The following is a 21,306-nucleotide window of genomic DNA, read 5'->3' as shown; positions in this document are numbered from 1 at the left end:
TCACAAAAAAAGATGCTGTATGCTGGACTCCATATTTGCTTATTTATACCTAACTTTTAGAAAATTCCAGCTTTCCCTCCTCTGAATTTCCTGGGTTCTATCTAAGTTCTCTGATTAATAACCTCATCTTTTGGCTCCAACTATAGATTCCTTGATTGTAGATTTAAATTCCCAAGTGGTTGTCTCACTCCCCTCCCCTAAAAGGAGCTGATTAATTAGGTTAAAGCACAGTCCCAATAACTAATTTAACTATGTTCTATTTAAGTAGTAGCTCTCTCTCTCTCTCTTTCTCTCTTGTGAGATCCTTCTATTTAATGTAAAGAAAAAGGCCTTCTTGTCAAAATTTATTAAGACATTACATATACCATATAATCTTCAACCTCCTAGTTCTGCTCTGATATGTATTATTTCTTTCCTTCTACTATTTCTGGGTTTGATTTATTCTTGCTGTTGTAGTCCTTGAGGTGCATCATTAAGTTGTGTATTTGACATATTTTTCTACTTTTTTGATGTAGGCATTTATTGCTATAAACTTCCCTCTTAGCATTGCTTCTGCTGTATCCCACAGGTTTTGTATGTTGTTTATATTTTCATTTAAGAAATTAAAAAATTTTTTCTTAATGGTTGTTCAGAAGCAGGTTGTTCGATCTCCACGTATTTGTAGTTTCTGAAGTTTCTCTTTTTATTGATTTCTGGTTTGATTTCATTGTAGTCTGATAAGATACTTGATATGATTTTGATTTAAAAAATTTGTTGAGCTGGGCATGGTGATTCATGCCTGTAATCCCATCACTTTGGGAAGCTGAGGCAAGCAGATTACTTGAGCCCAGAAGTTTGAGACCAGCCTGGGCAACATGGTGAAACCCTGTCCCTACAAAAATATACAAAAAATTAGCCAGCCATGCTGGTGTGTGCCTGTAGTCCCAGCTATTTGGGAGACTGAGATGGGAGGATCACCTTAACCCCGGGGAGGTTGAGGCTGCAGTGAGCCATGAGTGCCACTGCACTCCAGTTCTGAGCGACAGAGTGAGACCCTGTCTCAAAAAACAAAAACACACAGACACATACATAAATACTCTGCAGAATCTGTGTAAGTATGTATGCATTTCCCTGCAGAGGACAAAGGGCTACATAAGGGACACTATTTGTAAAGTGTGTTTGTGTGTGTGTGTGTGTGTGTGTGTTTGAGATGGAGATTTTCTGAGACTGGCTATCTGGCCAATTTCAAAATTCCACAAGGATGAAAATTGGGTGGCAGGCATTTGACTTGCATAGTTATGCATTTTATTTGGTTACCCAGGTCTTCCACACAACCCATTTCATTAGTCATTAGTCAAATTCTTTTTTTTTTTTCTTTTTGAGACAGAGTCTTGCTCTGTCACCCAGGCTGGAGTGCAGTGGCACAATTTCAGCTCACAGCAACCTCTGCCTCCCGGGTTCAAGCTATTCTTCTGCCTCAGCCTCCCGAGTAGCTGGGAACACAGGTGCGTGCCACCACACCCAGCTAATTTTTGTATTTTTAGTAGAGACAGGGTTTCACCATGTTGGCCAGGCTGGTCTTGAACTCCTGAGTTTGTGATCTACCCACCTCCGCCTCCCAAAGTGCTGGGATTACAGGTATGAGCCACTGTGCATGGCCATAAAGGTTTTTTTCTGTAATTTTTTTGGTTTTATTTTCTTTTCTAGAAAGAAATAGGGAGGAAGGAAGAGAGGAAGGATCTGAAGTAAATCTGATAAAACAGCAGATACCAAGGTGTTTAAAAATTGCTATGTGTTTTTCTTTATACTTAAAATATTTCAAACCAAAAAAGTATTTCATCCTTGTAAACAATGAGGAAAATACACGTAAGTTTTATAAAATGCAACCCTCTCATCCAAAGAAGATTAATTTTAACATTTTGATGTATATGATTCCAGACTGTGCCATACTTTCATTTGCCTACAAGTCCTATATATAATATGGGTTGGTGCTTTTTGTTGTTTTTTTTGGGGGGGGGGGATATTTTTTGAAGAAGCCAACATTTAAAAAAAAATTCTGTTTATAAGTGGATGACTTTGAGGTTTATTCTTTCTCTGAGTCTGCGTTGGCTGACCTTCCTTGATTTATGACGTTTTGTCACAGTTCCACAGTCCTGTTTGCAGATGTTGTGGGTTATTCTTCACCCCACTCTGTCCACTTGGGGGCTATCTCAGTCCATTTCAGATCTGAGACTGGACGGAGGCCGACACCCGTTTCCAAGCCAAGTCTCCCTGTGCGGCCGACGTTCACCAGATCACCCTCCCTCTGTGAAACGAGGCCTCCTAACGGCACCCCCTGACTTTCTGCCACCCTTCATACATTTGTCCCTTAGTATCCACAGTATTCCCCACCGGTGGATTCAATCAACCAGAAATCGAAAATAGCCTTTAATCAATTGCATCTGTACTGAACACGTACAGACTTTTTTCCTTATCATTATTCCCTAAACAACACAGTATAACAATTATTTACATTGCATTAGGTATTAGAAATAATCCAGAGAAGATTTAAAGTACACGGAGGATGTGCGTAGGCGATATGCAAATATTACGCCATTTTATATTAGGGACTTGAGCATTCCGGATTTGGTATCAGCAGAGGTCCTGGAACCAATTCCCCCAGGCATGTGGAAGGAGGATTGTGTCATTCAGGAAAAAGTACAGTCCTCTGTGGTGCTGCCCCCAGCTCCCCGCCTTCACCACTGCGCCTGCGCCTCCGAGAGTGGACTACAACTCCCAGGATGCACCGCGCCCGCCACCGCCCTGGCAGCCCGACTTCCTGCCGGGCGTTTCCTGTGACTTAGGGCTCCGCCCAGTATGGGGAAAGTTTAAGGTGGAAGGGCGGTTGTTTGTCGGCTGCTTGGGAAGGTATTGGGAACAGCTTATGTTTTTCTTTCACAAAAAAGCAGCAGGCACCACAGAGAGAGTCGGCTGTCTGGGTTTTTGATGTGCACAGACCTTGCTTCTCTGAACCGGGAGAGAGATGTTTGCCCCTCACTGCGGGGGCCCAGCACAGGTGGTTCCTGCTGGCTCCTGTCCTCGGTCATCTCGTCCTTGGAGTTGTGGGAATCCCTCCTAGAGTGTGGGATAGGCTGACAATCCTGCATGTTATTGTTGTGGTGAATGTGTTCTCTTTAAGGGATTTCAGTGAGAAATTTAGAGGAACGTAGAGGAGGCTGTAGGGTATTTTACCCTGCGTGCTTCCTTTAGAGGCTGTTCTGAGCTATGGACTTTGTAATCCTTGAACCCGGGATTCTTACCATGTCCTTTTCAACTGGTTTTTTGTTACTGTGTTTGTTCTGAAGACAGTGTCCTGGGGGAATGAGACTTCTCCTTAACGCGCCGCTTGACTGACAGACACCCTTAATGTATGTAATTCATGGAAAACTACAGTCCCCACTTCACCCATCCCAAATAAGCAAAACTTCCGAGTTAGGGGTATGTCAGATTGAGATACAACAGGTTGAAGAGTGAATGGTGGCTGGAAGGTGAGCAGTTGGAAATGATTGTGAATTCCTTTCCAGTATATTGTTAAGAAGGATAGGATGGTGGCTTGACACCCATCCCTGCTATTTATTAATTCTGTTATCTCTTAGGGGTTAGTTTCCCTCTTTGAGTCTCAGTTTCTTGTCTGTAAAATAAGGGTGATATTGCCTGTCCTCCCTGCTTGACAGTTTTTGTGAAGGCAGTTCAAAATAAAGTATGTCAACATAGTTCCTAAATGCCACAGACTCCCAAAAGTCAGTGAGTTGGTAATCAGTAAAGTGTCCAGTGTAATGAAAGGCCAGGGCCGCTAGAAATGCCGTTCAAAAACAGACCACATCTACAAAATACCTTCACAGTAACACCTAGATTAGTGTTTGATTAAATAATTGAATTAATAATAATAATTAATAATAGCCTAGGCAAATTGACACATAAAACTAACCCTCATACCCCAGAAAGTCTTTGCTCAAATATTATGTTTTCATAACATTTAAAATTGCAGTCCTACACACGTGCACACCTTCCCTAATATTCTCTCTCCCCCTTCCCCTATCCTGTTTTCCTTTAGCATTTGTTATCTTTGAGCCATCCCTGTATTTCTTATCTCTGTGTTTATTTTCTCTGCCTTCTCTGGAATGTGAGCTCCACATGGGCAGGGAATTTTTGTCAATGTTGTGGACTGATGAATCCTCAGCACCCAGCACAGTATCTGGCACACAGTGGGCTCTTAAGAAACCTTTGCAGATGACCGAATGAAGCATTAATGTGAGCACTCAGTAAATATTTTTTTGAATGAATTTAGAGCTGGAGTTCATCATGAGATATTCCTGAACAGCCTCAGTAGAAGAGAAGTAGGAAAAGGGTAGAAAGATGGCAGATTATAGGAAAAAAGAGAAAAATTTCAGAGTTTGATATCTAAGAAGTCGAAGAATTAGCAAAGAAGGAGCACAGACTTAGGTGTCAGTTCCCTTTACCCCTTACTTAGCTGTGTAACTTTGGACGGGTTGGCTGATCTCTTTGAACCTCAGTTTCTTCGTCTGTAAACTGGGAATAGTAATACTTAGCATGTAGGGTTGTACCAGTGGTGAAAAATTGATGCATATAATGGGCTTAGCATAGGGCCTGGCCCATAGTGAGTATTTATTTAAAGAGGTGGCTGTTATCATCATCGTCATTATTCAATATCAAAGTGGGGAAATTTATAAGAAATCATAGAAGTGTACTAAAAGTAAAATTTTTGTTTTTGTTTTGTTTTGTTTTTTGTTTTGAGATGGAGTCTCGCTCTGTCACCCAGGCTGGAGTGCAGTGGCGCTGTCTCGGCTCACTGCAAGCTCCACCTCCCGGGTTTACGCCCTTCTCCCGCCTCAGCCTCCCGAGTAGCTGGGACTACAGGCCCACACCACCACACCCGGCTAATTTTTTGTATTTTTAGTAGAGACAGGGTTTCACCGTGTTAGCCAGGATGGTCTCGATCTCCTGACCTCGTGATCCGCCTGCCTAGGCCTCCCAAAGTGCTGGGATTACAGGTAAAAGTTAAATTTTTGAATTTAAGTCTAGCCTGTGAAGTTGGGATGTTAAAACCTGAAACAATGTTAATACACAAGTTTGGATTGTGCAGCGTCAGGGCATAGTCACTTTCCTGCCGGGTCCTTTTATTTTGTTTCAAAACAGAATGAAAATCTTTTCAGCATATATAGCCCATAAAACAGAGTAATTGACATCAAATCCTTCAGTTTGCCCCAAGCTGCCACTTAAAGTGCAGGGTTAGTTGGTTCCAGGTCAGAGGTGCCATTCATTTGCTTTCAACTGATACATGAGCGAAAAAGTACACTCTTCGCTGCTGATGTTCTGCTCACCAGGATTTTTGAGATTGTTGCTTTGGACAACAAGAGAGATGTTAGGTTCCCGCAAAGTTCCATAAAGACACTGACTCAACTCCACCATACGTCTAACCTGTCACCATAAGTAAAGCTGAAAGTATAAACCTTCTCACCATACTATATACTATAGTATATACCTTGTCACCATAAGTATAGCTCAAAGGTTTCCTAAAAGATCCAAAGGAATATACACTCACACAGAACCCTCGATATGTCATGTTGCTTGCATATCAATACAATTTCTGGTGTTCTAACAGAACTTTTAGGATTGGTCCCCTCTGATAAATGGTAATTTTCCTGATAATGTGGGTTGTGTGTTTATGTGAAAAATGCAAATTCTGAAAAAGTGTGAACCTGGTCATTCTGCACTGCATTATGCCCAATTTTAACTTCTTGCAAGGAGGCATTTGCAGTTAGGAAGAAAAGTAGATTTCATGTAGAGGAAAGATGAAGGACGGATGTTTGAGGTTTTTCTTCTGGTCTTTCTGTTTCCTGTAGTATCTGAATATAGCTAGTTACAATATTTCATGTTTATTTAAGAAGTGGGCAGATTGTGAAAAAATAGCTGCAGTGTTCTGAGTTATGATCTTGTTTCTTGGTTTCTGTTTTGCTCTGTTGTTATGAGAAATAAACGGGAGGGAGAGCCATAGTTTAAGAACGATAGATTCTTCCAGCAGTTCTTTTGTGACTCAAGGCCATTTCCTCACAGAGGGCTGTGGAATGTGTAGTAACATTCTTTGAGTGTCATTCAATCTCAGGATGGATGGACTTTGGTGGAGGACAGCGGTCACCTCAACCTTACTTCAAGAGTACAAGATATTTTCTTACCTAAATGTTACTGATGGAATCGTGAAAGTACCACTATTTTGTACTCCGTTTCTCAAATGGAAAAAATACTGATTTAAACTGAATTAGTCCTTGTTCTTCTGTGTATTTAGGTTTAGGCATGCTTATAATAAAGAATTAAAACAATACTTTCACATTTATTATTTATTTATTTATTTATTTTTTGAGGTAGAGTCTCACTTTGTCACCCAGGCTGGAGTGCAATGGTGTGATCATGACTTACTTCAGCCTTGACCTCTGGGCTTAAGTAATCCTCCTGTTTCAACCTCCCAAGTAGCTGGGACCCACAGGTGTGTGCCCCCATGCCTAGCTGATTTTTAATTTTTATCTTTTGTAGAGGTGGAGTCTTGCTATATTGCCCAGGTTAATCTTGAACTCCTGACCTCAAGTGATCCTCCCACCCTGGCCTCCCAAAGTGCTGGGATTGCAGGCATGGGCCACTGTGCTCAGCCCAAATTTATTGTTTTCAAATTAAAGATGTACCTAATTGATGTCCTGTCCAAAGCATTAACATATCTTGATAAATCCTTTCAGGAGCAGTCCAGGATAAAACTGGGTATGACTCTACCCCTCGCTCTTTTTGTTTTGAAGGTAGCATGTCCAAGTCTACGTTCTTTCTGATAATGAATGCATCTGGCAGAGATGGAAGCCTCATCTTCTGTTATTAACATTGTTTCACTGCACAACTCCAGGGGGGCCTACACATCAAATCGTGATTTTTTTCAAGGAAGAGGCCATGAGTATGTATTCTCACCAGGTTCTTTTTTTTTTTGAGACGGAGTCTCCCTCTGTCACCCAGGCTGGAGTGCAGTGGCCGGATCTCAGCTCACTGCAAGCTCTGCCTCCCGGGTTCACGCCATTCTCCTGCCTCAGCCTCCCGAGTAGCTGGGACTACAGGTGCTCGCCACCTCGCCCGGCTAGTTTTTTTGTATTTTTTAGTAGAGATGGGGTTTCACCGTGTTAGCCAGGATGGTCTCCATCTCCTGACCTCATCTCACCAGGTTCTTAATAGGAGAGGGGGATAATTCAGGTTCTATTTAAACATTGCTCTTTTTGTTCCTGAGGTATGTCAGCTGAGGTCACTTTGTAAGGAAAATTGAGATTGTGTTCCCAAGATTCCAGCCACTTCCCAGGGACACTGGCTTGGTTCTTGTTCTTACCCAGTTCACTGTCTCAGCTTCCAGAGGACAGAACCTTACCTCACCGGATCCTTAACAGGTATCTTTTTCTCCAACTCTAGCTTCCTCCCACATTGCTTAGTTTCCCCATTTTTTCCCAACTCGTCCGGAGTCCCGATTTTTTTTTTTTTTTCTTTTTTTGAGGCATGGTCTCACTCTTGCCCAGGCTGGAGTGCAGTGGCATGATCTCGACTCACTACAAACTTCGCCTCCTGGGTACCAGCGATTCTCCTGCCTCAGGCCCCCAAGTAGCTGGGTCTACAGGCGTGTGACACCACGCTTGGCTAATTTTTGTATTTTTAGTAGAGATGGGGTTTCACCATGTTACCCAGGCTGGCCTCAAACTCCTGAGCTCAGGTAATCTGCCTGCTTCGACCTCCCAGAGTGCTGGGATTACAGGCATGAGCCATGGCAATCATAGATACAGGTATAGATTGAAGGTCTTTTTTTTCGTTCAGCAAATGGATATCTAATTGTTTCAGAATCATTGGCTGAAAAGATTATTTTTTCTTCAGGATTTCTGCAGGATTTCCTTTGTCAAAAATCAGTCATCCACGTATGTGGAAATAATTCTGTTCTCGCTGTTTCATTAGCCTATTTGCCTACCTCTATGCCAAGATAACACTGTCCTGATTACTATACCTTTATAATAAACCTTCAAATCAGGTAGTGTTAGCTCTTCAACTTCATGCTCCATTTTAAAAGTTGTTTGGGCTGTTCCAAGTCCTTTCATTTCCCTGTGAATTTTAGAATTAGCTTTTCAATTTATATTAAAAACCTTGCTAAGATTGTAATTGAGATTCTCTTAAATCTGTAGATCAGTAGATTTAATTGACATATCAACAATATTGAGTCATATACACGCATGCCCATGAATAAAGTGTATTTCTCCATTCATTTAGGTCTTTAATTTCTCTGGTAAAAATTTCTTCACTAGGACATCAAAAGCACTATGCATAAAAAGAGTATTGATAAATTGGACTCACCCAAATTAAAAATTCTGCTGTTAATTTTTTAAATTAACTTTTTATTACTAATATTATTTTTGATGGACAAATCATAATTTTATACATTTATGGGGTGCAATGTGATACCTTGTATGTGTATACAATATGAAATGATTAAATCAAGCTAATTAAACATGTCCATCACCTTGCTTACTGTCATTTTTTTAGGGTGAGACATTTGAAATTTACCGTGTTATTCTGAAAAATATAATACATTATTATGACGATGATTACCTTGCTGTGCAATAGATCTCAAAGTCTATTCCCCATCTCTATCTGAAACTTGTGCGCTTTGATCAACAGCTCCTCATTCCCTGCCTCCTCACCACCCTACCACCTCAGCTGCTGGAAACCATCATTCTATTCTCTATGTCTATGAATTCAACTTATTAGATCCACAAAGAGGTAAGATTATTCAATATTTGTCTTTCTGTGCTTGTTAATTTCACTTAGCATAATGTCCTTCAGATTAATATATTTTGCTGTAAACAATATTTTGGGGCTAAATAATATTCCATTGTGTGTATATATATATATATATATATACACACACACACACACACACACGTATATATGTATGTATATATGTATATATATGTGTGTATATATACATATATATATCTCACTTAAAGAGACACTCTCAAGAGAATAAAAAGACTGGGAGGTAATATTTGAAAATCATATCTGTTAAAGGATTGGTATCTATGATATTAAGAAAACTCTCAAAAGTCAACAATAAGAAAGCAAACAACTCAATTAAAAAATGAGCAAAAGATTTGAACAGACACTTGTTCAAAGAAAGCTTCTGGATGGCAAATAAGCACATGAAAAGATGCTCAACTTCATTAGTCAGTAGAAAAATGCAAAATTTTTTATGTGTATACAATTACAGGCACAAATGCAATTTTGTTATATGCATTGATTGCATAGCAGTGAAGTAAAGGCTTTTACAGTAACCATCCCCGAATAATGTATATTGTACCTATTAAGTAATTTCTTAGGGAAATGCAAATTAAAACCACAACGAGAAACCACACCTACTGGAATGATGAAAATAAAAAAATCTGACTATATGCCAAGTGTTGTTTGGATATGGAGGATCTGGAACTCATACACTGCTGGTGGGAATATAAAATTGTGCAAATACTCTGCAAAACAGTATTGCAGTTTCTTAAAAATTTAAATGTACACCTGTCATCTGATCTGGATATTCTATTCTCATATTTAGCCCAGACAAATGAAAGCATATGTCTATACAAAGACGTGTACCTGAATGTTCATAGAAGCTTTATTTGTAATAGCCCCAAGCTGGAAATAACCCAAATGTCCATCAGCAGGTGAATGGATAAACAAACTGTGGTATATTTAAATAGTACTCAGCAATAACAGGGAGGGAACTATTGGGGCATGCTGCAACATGGATGAATCTCAAAATTATTATGCTGTGTGAGATGAGCAAGGCAAATAAAAACATACATATTGTATGATTTCACTTATACAGATTCTACAGAATGCAAATGCATGTATAACAACAGAAAGGTGCTCGGGAAAGGAGGGGCAAGAGGGAGGGATTTCAAAGGGACCCTAGACAGCTTCCAAGGGTGATAGATATGTTCATTATTTTGAATGCGATGATGGTTTTATAAGCATCTTCATGTGCCAATACTTATTAAATTGTACATATGATATACTTTCATCCCTCAGTACCCATGGGGGATTGATTTCAGGACCCTCAAAGATACCATTTGCATATAACCTACACACATCCTCCCATATACTTTAAATCATCTCAAGATTACCGTATTAGTCCATTTTCATGCTACTGATAAAGATATACTCAAGACTGGGTAATTTATAAAGAAAACAAAAAGTTTAATGGACTCACAGTTCCATGTGGCCTGGGAGGCCTCACAATCATGGTGGAAGGTGAAAGGCATGTCTTACATGGTGGCAGACAAGAGAGAATCAGAATCAAGCAGAAGAGGAAACCCCTTATAAAATCGTCAGATCTTGTGAGACTTATTCACTACCACAAGAACAGTATGTGGGAAACTGCCCCCATGATTCAATTAACTCCCACCAGGTCCCTCCCACAACATGTGGGAATTATGGGAGCTACAATTCAATATGAGATTTGGGTGGGGACACAGCCAAACCATATCAATTACTTATAGTACCAAATACAGTGTAAATGCTGTGTTACAATACTGGATTGTTTTGGGAATAATGACAAGGGAAAAAATCTGCACATAATCAGTATAGATGCAACCATCCATTTTTTTTTTCAAATACTTTTGATCTAAATTGGTTGAATCCATGGATACAGAACCTATGGATATGGAGGCCAATTGTATATAGTTTATTGTATGTCAATTACAGCTCAATAGTCTTTCTAAATTAAAAAATGTAGCAAGAATAATATACATCTTCCCATCACCCAGCTTCAATACTTTTCAGCATCCTGCTATTCTCTTTCAAGGAGTTTTTGTGTAAAGGGGAATGGAGAGATGGTCTGTATCTAGAAAGAGATGTGGAATCACGCAATAATTTTTGTTTTTTACTAAGGTGGGAGACATGACAGCACATCTATATGCTGAGGAAGGGTGAGGACAAATTGATGTAAGAGTAAGAGGAACTTCTGAGAGTCCTTGTGTGGGCAGGACCAGCAGGGATGGTGTCCTGTGTGCAAAGGCAGGAAGGGCCTGGGGGGAGAGGACAACTCATCCAGACCAGCAGAGAAGACAAAGACATGAATAGCGTTTTCTTAGTATCCCACACAGACTCTTTGTTAATGATGGTGATAATATCAATGACTACAACCATAGAATAGTTAATAGGCCTTTGTATTCATTCACAAGATGAGTCACACAAATCCAGCAGTACTTGAGTTTCTTGGATGAAGTTCTCAACAAGGACACTGGGAGGATCTTGTAGGTACAAATTTCTCTGTATCTCGAGCTAGGAAGGAGTGATGGACCCCCAACCCAACTCTCCTTTGAAGCAATGCTCACTTGGTCTGAATTGGAGTGATCAATTGGTAGAGATGATAGAAAGTCCTCTGTCTGTGTATTCAGTAGAAAATTATACTGCCATTCTATTTTTTTTCAGTGTTAATGGTATTCTCATAAACAAAAGCTTCCATTCCCTGTCCCCTTGTTGGTACCACCACCATCACTCTAATTACCATTACCTATGCAACAAAAATAGCAGTAACTACCATTTAATAAGTGGTGCTGACTGAGGCCAGGAAGTCGAGGCTGCAGTGAGCCACCACAGCACTCCAGCTGGGTGACAGAGTGAGACCCTGTCTCAAAAGAAAAAAAAAAAGGAGAGCTGGGCTCCACCATCTCACTTCTCTTCACAACAGCCCTGTGTGGTAGTGTATGACTGTATCAGCCCCTGTTAACAGTTGTGGAAAATTAGGCTTACAGAATTAGGCTACTTCCTATTGTCACATCTCAGAAGCATCAGAGCCAGAATTGAAATCTAAGTCCAGGTGACTCCAAAGTCCTTGCCCTTAACAATAATTTTCTATCATACCACTTCCCTTTCTGAGTGAGAATTTTTCCTGGCAAGAGTGGATATATGCATGTTTTCCTTCCAATCCTCGTTTATTATGAAGACCACGGTTTGACAATAATAAAGGAACTCAGAAGAATGAAAATAATTCACAGTTCCAACATCCTGTTGCAGCGACTGTTTTCATTTTTCTCCCTTTCCTTTTGACCCTTATCAGTTCATACATCGTTTACATAGTTGTAAATGCAATTTTATTTTCTGCTTTTATGCTTAATGTTATACCAAACATTTTTCTTGTTGCTATTTAGTCTTTGATAGATGAACAATATTCCATTTTGTTAATGTGCCACAATTTATACAATCACCCATGATGGACGACATTCGTTTCCAGTTTCTTAGTTTTTAAATGATGCTGCAACGAACCATTTTGTTTTCCTCTCATCTTTTGTCAGTTTTTTCTTAGAATAAATTCCCAGGAGTGAGATTACCAAACAAGAATTTGAACATGTTTATGGATTTAATACTTTAAAAGGCAGTGAAATTAGGAGAGTTTGTATCTTTGATCACAGTGGATAAATTTCGCCGCTGGCAAGAACAGATTAACTACATGAATTATTGTTTAGGTGGACAAAATTAAAGACGAATGGGGAGTGACTGCTAATGGGGACAGGGCTTCTTTTCGAGGTGATGAAATGTTCTGGAATAAGATAGCGATCATGGTTGCACGACTTTGGCAATGTGCTAAGAACACTGAATTGTATGTATACTTTAAAAGGATGGGTTTTGTGGTATGTGAATTATATCTCAATAAGCTGTTATTGAAAATTAAAGAAAAAATTTCAGACACTCCTAGTAATAGTTTTAACCATTGCTATAGGAGAGTTCTAGATTTGTTTATATATTTGGAGGCAGCGTATCAATAGTGTTTAAGAGCATAAAACCATCAGTTTGAATTGTGGGGTTATGACTTATCTGCTGTGTGGCCCTTGGCAAGTGCTATAGGTTGGGTCCTCCCAAAGCCAGTGCTGAGACAAAGTTTTGGGTGCAGGGTGTTTGTTATGGATCAACACAGGGCAGGCCAATGGCAGAAGCAGGACCGGGCAGAGAAATGGGGTGGAAATGAGATGCAGGCCCAATGCAGCTGGGCCAGCCCTGCAGGAGCTCCAGACAGTCAGCGCTCCTGCACTGGACCGAAATGGCCAGACCTTTATACACTGGCCTGGCTCTGAAGCCTGCTGTGGTGTGGCCTGGGAAGGGCGTTAATGAGGGACACTGTATCTAGGACTGACCTGAACAGCTGGCAGCAGAAGGCCCACTGCGTTGGTCCCCTCCCCACAGCCAGGCAACAAGGCCAGGTCTGACCAGGGTCCTGGGTGGCACTTCTTTGTGTCTACCACAGCAAGTTGCTTTCACAGCTTTTGCCTCAGTTTCCTCACCTGCAACATTGAGATGATAACAGTATCTACCACTTAAGATTGTTAGAAAATTAAATGCCATAACACACATGAAGTACTTAGAGCAGTGCTTGTCATATAATAAATATTCAAAACATACTAGCTATTGTTTTACTTTATTCATATTTATTTATTTATTTATTTTGAGATGGAGTCTTGCTCTGTTCCCCAGGTTGGAGTGCAGTGGCATGATCTTAGCTCACTGCAACCTCCACCTCCTGGGTACAAGCGGTTCTCCTGCCTCAGCCTCCCTAGTAGCTGGGACTACAGGTGCCCACCACCACGCCCGGCTAATTTTTGTAGTTTTAGTAGAGATGGGGTTTCACCATATTGACCAGGCTGGTCTCGCACTCCTGACCTTCTGATCTGCCTGCCTGGGCCTCCCAAAGTGCTGTGATTACAGGCGTGAGCCACCACACCCAGCCTGCTATTATTACTTTATTATTACTCTACTGAATAATATAGTCATCTTTGCCCTGTCTATGCTAAAGAATTACCATGCAGCATATATACTGAGAAGTCTGTGAAGACTTAAACAAAAAGGCTTTATTTTTTGAAGCAGTTTAAATGCACAGCAAAATTGAGCCCTTGCTCCCACATGTGCACAGCCTCCTTCACTCTTCTGAAGACTTTTAAGAAAAGGAGTGACAGCTCTCTGAGATGGCTTATGTGTATGTTGAGGCCAGAATTGGCAGGACCTACAAGGAACGAGGTGAATGATGTTGTGAAAGCTTCCCTTCCTCCAATTCTCCATGATCTGCCTATTCCCGACAGATATTTCTGTCCCATTCAATTATTCTTGGTTATTGACAGCTTTACATGGTGAGGATGAGTTTATTGAACTCTTCCTACTGTCACAATTAACTGAGAGCAGAACCTCATGTTGAGGAAGTGAGTTTTGATAAATAGATTAGGGTTCTAGAATGGGAGGAGCTGCCTAGTGCAGGGATTAGGGGCAGTGGGCCCAGGGGCAGTGGGCCTGGATGTCGCAAAGAACAGAGCATGTGCATTTATGGTGAAGGCAGCATGGACCCATGCATGCCCTGTCTGCAGAGCTGTGTGGGAGGATCCAGAGAGGAAGGGGATGCTCAGAAAGGGTGTTGGCAGGTAGTGAGGGGCCTTTACTTAGTCACAGCTTTGCCTAGGGATGACCGAATACAGTTCTAGAGAAGAAAAGATAGCCTAGATTTTTACTTTTAAGTTTTTGGGTCAATTTCAATGTCATCCACATTGGATAGCAGAAAATTTTTCTGTTGAAGCAGCTGTTTTTTAAGAAAATACTGCAAAATGGATTTTTCATGGGGGTGTGCTTTCTATGAATTTTAATACATGTGTAAGTTCATCCCCACAAATGGGATACAGAACAATTCCAGTACCAGAAAAAATTCCCTGTTCCCTATCCTTTTGGACACACTAACCTTTCATAACCATGGATCTCTTCTCCATCACTACAGCTCAAGTCAGCTCTGCTTTTAATAATCTTGCCTTTTATCTTGAGGAGTTTGCAAAAAAGAAATGTGGGCTTTGTCCCCAAACAACAGAATATACATTTTTCTCATTGCCACATGGCACTTACTCTAAAATTGATCATATAATTGGAAGTAAAACACTCCTCAGCAAATGCAAAAGAACTGAAATCATAACAAACAGTCTCTCAGACCGTAGCACAATCAGATTAGAACTCAAGATTAAGAAATTCACTCAAAACCACACAACTGCATGGAAACTGAACAATCTGCTCCTGAATGACTCTTGGGTAAATGGTGAAATTAAGGCAGAAATCAAGTTATTTGAAACTAGTGAGAACAAAGATAGAACATACCAGAATCTCTGGGATGCAGCTAAAGCAGTGTTAAGAGGGAAATTTATAGTACTAAATGCCTACATCAAAAAGCTAGAAAGATCTCAAGTTAACAACATAACATTACAACTAAAAGGACTAGAGAAACAAGAGCAAACAAACCTCAAAGCTAGCAGAAGACAAGAAATAATCAAGATCAGAGCTGAACTGAAGGAGATAGAGACACAAAAATCCCTTCAAAAATTAACAAATCCAGGATCTGATTTTTTGGAAAAATTAATAAAATAGACCACTAGCTAGACTAATAAAGAAGAAAAGAGATAAGATTCAAATACACATAATCAGAAATGATAAAGGGGATATCACCACTGATTCCACAGAAATACAATTATCAGAAAATACTATAAGCACCTTTATGCACATAAACTAGACAATCTAGAAGAAATGGATAAATTCTGGACACATACACCTGCTCAAGACTCAACCAGGAAGAAACTGAATCCCCAAATAGACCAATAACAAGTTCTGAAATTGAGGCAGTAATAAATAGCCTACCAACCAAAAAAAGCCTAGGACCAGACAGATTCACAGCTGAGAATTCTCCCAGAGTTACAAAGAAGAGCTGGCCCATTTCTAGTGAAACTATTCCAAAAAATTGAAAAAGAAGGATTCCTCTTTAACTCATTCTGTGAGACCAGCATCATCCTGATACCAAAACCTGGCCGAGATGTAACACAAAAAGAATACTTCAGGCCAATATCCTTGATGAACATCGATGCAAAAATCCTTAATAAAATACTGGCAAACCAAATCCAGCAGCATGTAAAAAGGCTTACCCACCACAATCAAGTAGGCTTCATCCCTGGAATGCAAGGTTGGTTCAACATATGCAAATCAATAACTGTGATTCATCACATAAACAGAACTAAAGGCAAAAACCACATGATTATCTCAATAGATGCAGAAAAGGCCTTTGATAAAATTCAACATCTCCTCATGTTAAAAACTCTTAATAAGCTAGGTATTGAAGGAACATACCTCAAAATAATAAGAGCCATAGATGACAAAACCACAGCCAATATCATGCTGAATGGGCAAAAACTAGATGCATTCCCCTTGAAAACTGACACAAGATAAGGATGCTCTTTCTCACCACTCCTATTCAACATAGCATTGGAAGTTCTGGATAAGGCATTCAGGCAAGAGAAAGAAATAAAACATATTCAACTAGGAAGAGAGGAAGTCAAACTATCTCTGTTTGCAGATGACATGATTATGTATTTAGAAAACCGCTTTGTTTCAGCCCAAAACCTCCTTAAACTGATAAGCAACTTCAGCAAACTTTCAGGATACAAAATGTATGTGCAAAAATCACTAGCATTCCTACACACCAACAACAGGCAAGCAGAGAGACAAATCATGAATGAACTCCCATTCACAATTGCCACAAAAAGAATAAAATACCCAGGAATACAGCTAACAAGGGAAGTGAAGGACCTCTTCTAGGAGAACTATAAACCACTGCTCAAAGAAATCAGGGAGGACAGAAACAAAAGGAAAAAATTCCATGCCCATGGATAAGAAGAATCAATATCATGAAAATGGCCATACTGCCCAAAGCAATTTATAGATTCAATGCTATCCCCATTAAACTATCTTTGACATTCTTCACAGAATTAGAAAAAAGCTATTTTAAAATTCACATGGAACCAAAAAAGAGCCTGAATAGCCAGGACAATCCTAAGCAAAAATAACAAAGCTGGAGGCACCATGCTACCTGATTCCAAACTATACTGAAGACTACAGTAACCAAAACAGAATGGTACTGGTATAAGAATAGATACATAGACCAATGGAATAGAGAACCCAGAAATAAAACTGCACACCTACAATCATCTGATCTTCAGCAAACCTGACCAAAACAAGCAGTGGGGAAAGGAATCCCTATTTAATAAGTGGTGCTGGGAGAACTGGCTAGCCGTATGCAGAAAATTGAAACTGGACCCCTTGCTTACACCATATAAAAAATCCACTCAAGATGGATTAAAGATTTAAATGTAAAATTCCAAAACTATAAAAACCCTGGAAAAAATCTAGGTAATACCATTCAGCACATAGGCACAAGCAAAGATTTCATGATGAAGATGTCAAAAGCAATTGTAACAAAAGCAAAAATTGACAAATGGAATCTAATTAAACTAAAGAGCTTCTGCATAGCAAAAGAAACTGTCATCAGAGTCAACAGATAACCTGTGGAATGGGAGAAAATTTTTGAAATCTATCCATTTGCCAAAGGTCTAACATCCAACATATACAAGGTACTTAAATAAATTTACAAGAAAAAAACAACTTAATTAAAAAGTGAGCAAAGAACATGAACAGACATTTCTCAAAAGAAGACATACATGCAGCCAACAAACATATGAAAAAAAGCCCAACATCACTGATCATTAGAGAAATCCAAATCAAAATAAAAAAATCAAATCAAAATTCTCACTGGTGTGAGATGGTATCTCACACCAGTCAGAATGGCTATCATTACAAAGTAAAACAAAACAAAACAAAACAAAAAAACCCCACAACAGATGCTGGTAAGGTTGTGGAGAAAAAAGAATGCTTTTTACACTGTTGGTGGGAGTGTAAAATAGTTCATCCATTGTGGAAGACAATGTGGTGATTCCTCAAATACCTAAAGGCAGAAACACCCAGCAATTGACCCGGCAATCTCATTACTAAGTATATACTCAAATAAATATAAATCATTCTATTATAAAGATACATGCCTGTGTATGTTCATTGCAGCACTATTCACAATAGCAAAGACATGGAATCAACCTAAATGCCCATCAATGATAGACTGGATAAAGAAAATGTGGTACATGTATACCATGGTATACTATGCAGTCATAAAGAGCAATGAGATCATGGCCTTTGCAGGGACATGGATGGAGCTGGAAGCCATCATCCTCAGCAAACTAACACAGGAACAGAAAACCAAATACTGCATGTTCTCACTTACAAGTGGGAGCTGAATGATGAGAACACATGGACACATGGGGTAGGGGAAACAACACACACTGGGGCTAATCAGGAAGAATAACTAATGGGTACTGGGCATAATACCTAGGTGATGGGATGATCTGTGCAGGTAATCACCGTGGCACATGTTTACCTATGTAACAAACCTGCACATCCTGCACATGTACCCTTGAACTTAAAAGTTGGAAGAAACAAAAATATGAGCTTTGGAGTTGGAAAAGAAGTACTCCCTCCTCCCCTGCTATGTATGTGTATGTGATTCTGGGAGATTAACTTAATGAGAAGTGGAAAGAAAAGGTAACATATGCATAGGGTCTCCTCTTCTGAGGGTAAGTCTGTCTTCGCCATCTTGCTAACTGGGATTTGCTCAGCAGATCATGGTAAGGCTAAGGAGGTGGGAGGCGGTTAGACTAGTGTGCTTTACAATGGAAGGAGCCCAATGTTACTTGGAGAAAGAAAATGAAAAAATTTTACAGGTGAAATGAGAGAGGCAAAGTGAAAAAGAGCCATCATAGGCTGAGTAACTTTCCTAAGGTTATACAGATATGCACTAGCAAATGGAGGCCTGGTGCGGTGGCTCACAGCTGTAATCCCAGCACTTTGGGCCGCTGAGGTGGGCGGATCACGAGGTCAGGAGATCGAGACCATCCTGGCTAACATGGTGAAACCCTGTCTCTACTAAAAATACAAAAAAATTAGCTGGGTGTGGTGGGGCGGGCTTGTAGTCCCAGCTACTCAGGAGGCTGAGGCAGGAGAATGGCATGAACCCAGGAGGCGGCGCTTGCAGTGAGCTGAGATCCCGCCACTGTACTCCAGCCTGGGTGACAGAGCTAGACTCTGTCTCAAAAAAAAAAAACCAAAACAACAACAACAACAACAAAACAAATGGATAGCAAATAAGCACATGAAATAGATGTTCCACATGATTAGTAATTAGGGAAATGCAAATAGGAATCGTAGGGGGATACTACTATATACATATTAGCCTGGCTAAAATTAAAAAGACTATCAATACTAAGTGTTGGTAAGGATGTAGAGCAACTAGAACTCTCTTTCGTAGCTGGTTGGTATGCAAACTTATATAGCCACTTGGAAAACAGTTTGACAGATTCTTATAAAGTTAAGCATACACATACATTTTCTATACAACCTATGTCCCATTCGTGTGTATTTATTTACCCAAAAGAAAGAGAAATGTGTTTATATTAAGACTTGTATGTGAATGTTTCTAGTAGCTTTATTCATAGTAGCCCCAAACTGGAAATAACTCATATGTCCTTCATGTGATGGATGGATAAACAAATGGTAATACATCCATGCAAAGGAATACTACTCAGCAATAAAAAGGACCCAACTATTGACACTCACAACAATATGGACAAAATCAAAAGCTCCCTGCTAAGGGACAGTAGCCAGACACCAAAGGTTCTGTATTGTATGATTCATTTACATTTCATTATCTGAAAGGAAAAAGTAGGGAAAGAAAAATAAGATTAGTGATTACCACAGTCAGGAACCAGGGAAGGGGATTGACTGTAAAGGATCATGAAGAACTTTTTGGGGTGATAGAAAAGTTCTATATCTTTTTTTTTTTTTTTTGAGACGGAGTCTCGCTCTGTCGCCCAGGCTGGAGTGAGTGGCGCGATCTCGGCTCACTGCAAGCTCCGCCTCCCGGGTTCACGCCATTCTCCTGCCTCAGCCTCCCGAGTAGCTGGAACTACAGGCGCCCACAACCACGCCCGGCTAATTTTTTGTATTTTTTAGTAGAGACGGGGTTTCACCGTGTTAGCCAGGATGGTCTCGATCTCCTGACCTTGTGATCCGCCCGCCTTGGCCTCCCAAAGTGCTGGGATTACAGGCGTGAGCCACCGCGCCCGTCGAAAAGTTCTATATCTTGATCATTGTGGTAGTTACACAACCATATACATTTGTCAAAACTTGTCGAACTATACTTAAAAGGAGTGAATTTTACTTTTGTATATTATACCCACATAAACTTGACTTTAAAAAACATAATAGGCTGGGCGTGGTGGCTCAAGCCTGTAATCCCAGCACTTTGGGAGGCCGAGACGGGCGGATCATGAGGTCAGGAGATCGAGACCATCCTGGCTAACCCAGTGAAACCCCGTCTCTACTAAAAAATACAAAAAACTAGCCGGGCGAGGTGGCGGCGCCTGTAGTCCCAGCTACTCGGGAGGCTGAGGCAGGAGAATGGCGTGAACCCGGGAGGCAGAGCTTGCAGTGAGCTGAGATCCGGCCACTGCACTCCAGCCTGGGCGACAGAGTGAGACTCCGTCTCAAAAAAAAAAAAAAAAAAAAAAAAATAATAATAATAATAATAAAAAAAACATAATAAATGGGCCAGGCGAGGTGGCTCATGCCTGTAATCCCAGCACTTTGGGAGGCCGAGGTGGGCAGATCACAACATCAGGAGATCAAGACCATCCTGGCCAATATAGTGAAACCCATCTCTACTAAAATATAAAAAATTAGCTGGGCATAGTGGCATGTGCCTGTAGTCCCAGCTACTCGGGAGGCTGAGGCAGGAGAATCACTTGAACCTCGGAGGCGGAGCTTGCAGTGAGCCAAGATTGTGCCGCTGCACCCCAGCCTGGCGACAGAGTGAGACTCTGGCTCAAAACAAGAACAAAACATTATAAATGTTGAAAAGCCACTAAAAAAAGTGAAGGCAGCGGGCAGAGGAACCAGTAAGGAGACTGGAGAAAGAATGAGGTTTACATTAGGGCAGTGATTGCTGAATTAGAGATGCAGCGCTTCAAAATCCTCCTCTTTAAATTCAGAAAGACTTGAGCTTGATTTTTATTCTTTCTTTCTTTCTTTCTTTCTTTCTTTCTTTCTTTCTTTCTTTCTTTCTTTCTTTCTTTCTTTTCTTTCTCTTTCTTTCTTTCTTTCTCTCTTTCTCTCTCTCTTTCTCTCTTTCTCTCTCTCTCTCTCTTTCTCTCTCTCTCTCTTTCTCTTTTTCTCTCTTTCTCTCTTTCTCTCTCTCTCTCTCTTTCTTTCTCTCTTTCTCTCTCTTTCTCTCTCTCTCTCTTTCCTTCTTTCTTTCCTTCTTTCTTC

General features: G+C 40.3%; 1 protein-coding gene across 1 annotated transcript in view; it reads left to right on the top strand.

Annotated features, from left to right (window-relative positions):
• The first annotated feature begins 3,301 nt into the window (after window positions 1-3,301).
• The window catches only part of IRF2 (interferon regulatory factor 2), a 142,295-nt gene continuing 124,290 nt past the window's right edge, over window positions 3,302-21,306 (top strand). Inside the window, exons 1-3 of the mRNA XM_078001463.1 lie at window positions 3,302-3,386; window positions 7,295-7,448; window positions 8,719-8,820. The gene's annotated coding sequence lies outside the window, so the exon portion shown is untranslated. The remainder of the gene's footprint in view (window positions 3,387-7,294; window positions 7,449-8,718; window positions 8,821-21,306) is intronic.

This window comes from Macaca mulatta, chromosome 5, assembly GCF_049350105.2.
Source record: "Macaca mulatta isolate MMU2019108-1 chromosome 5, T2T-MMU8v2.0, whole genome shotgun sequence".
Classification (NCBI taxonomy): domain Eukaryota; kingdom Metazoa; phylum Chordata; class Mammalia; order Primates; family Cercopithecidae; genus Macaca; species Macaca mulatta.
Note: the sequence above shows the minus strand (reverse complement) of the source record. Positions and strands in the feature narration are given on the sequence as shown.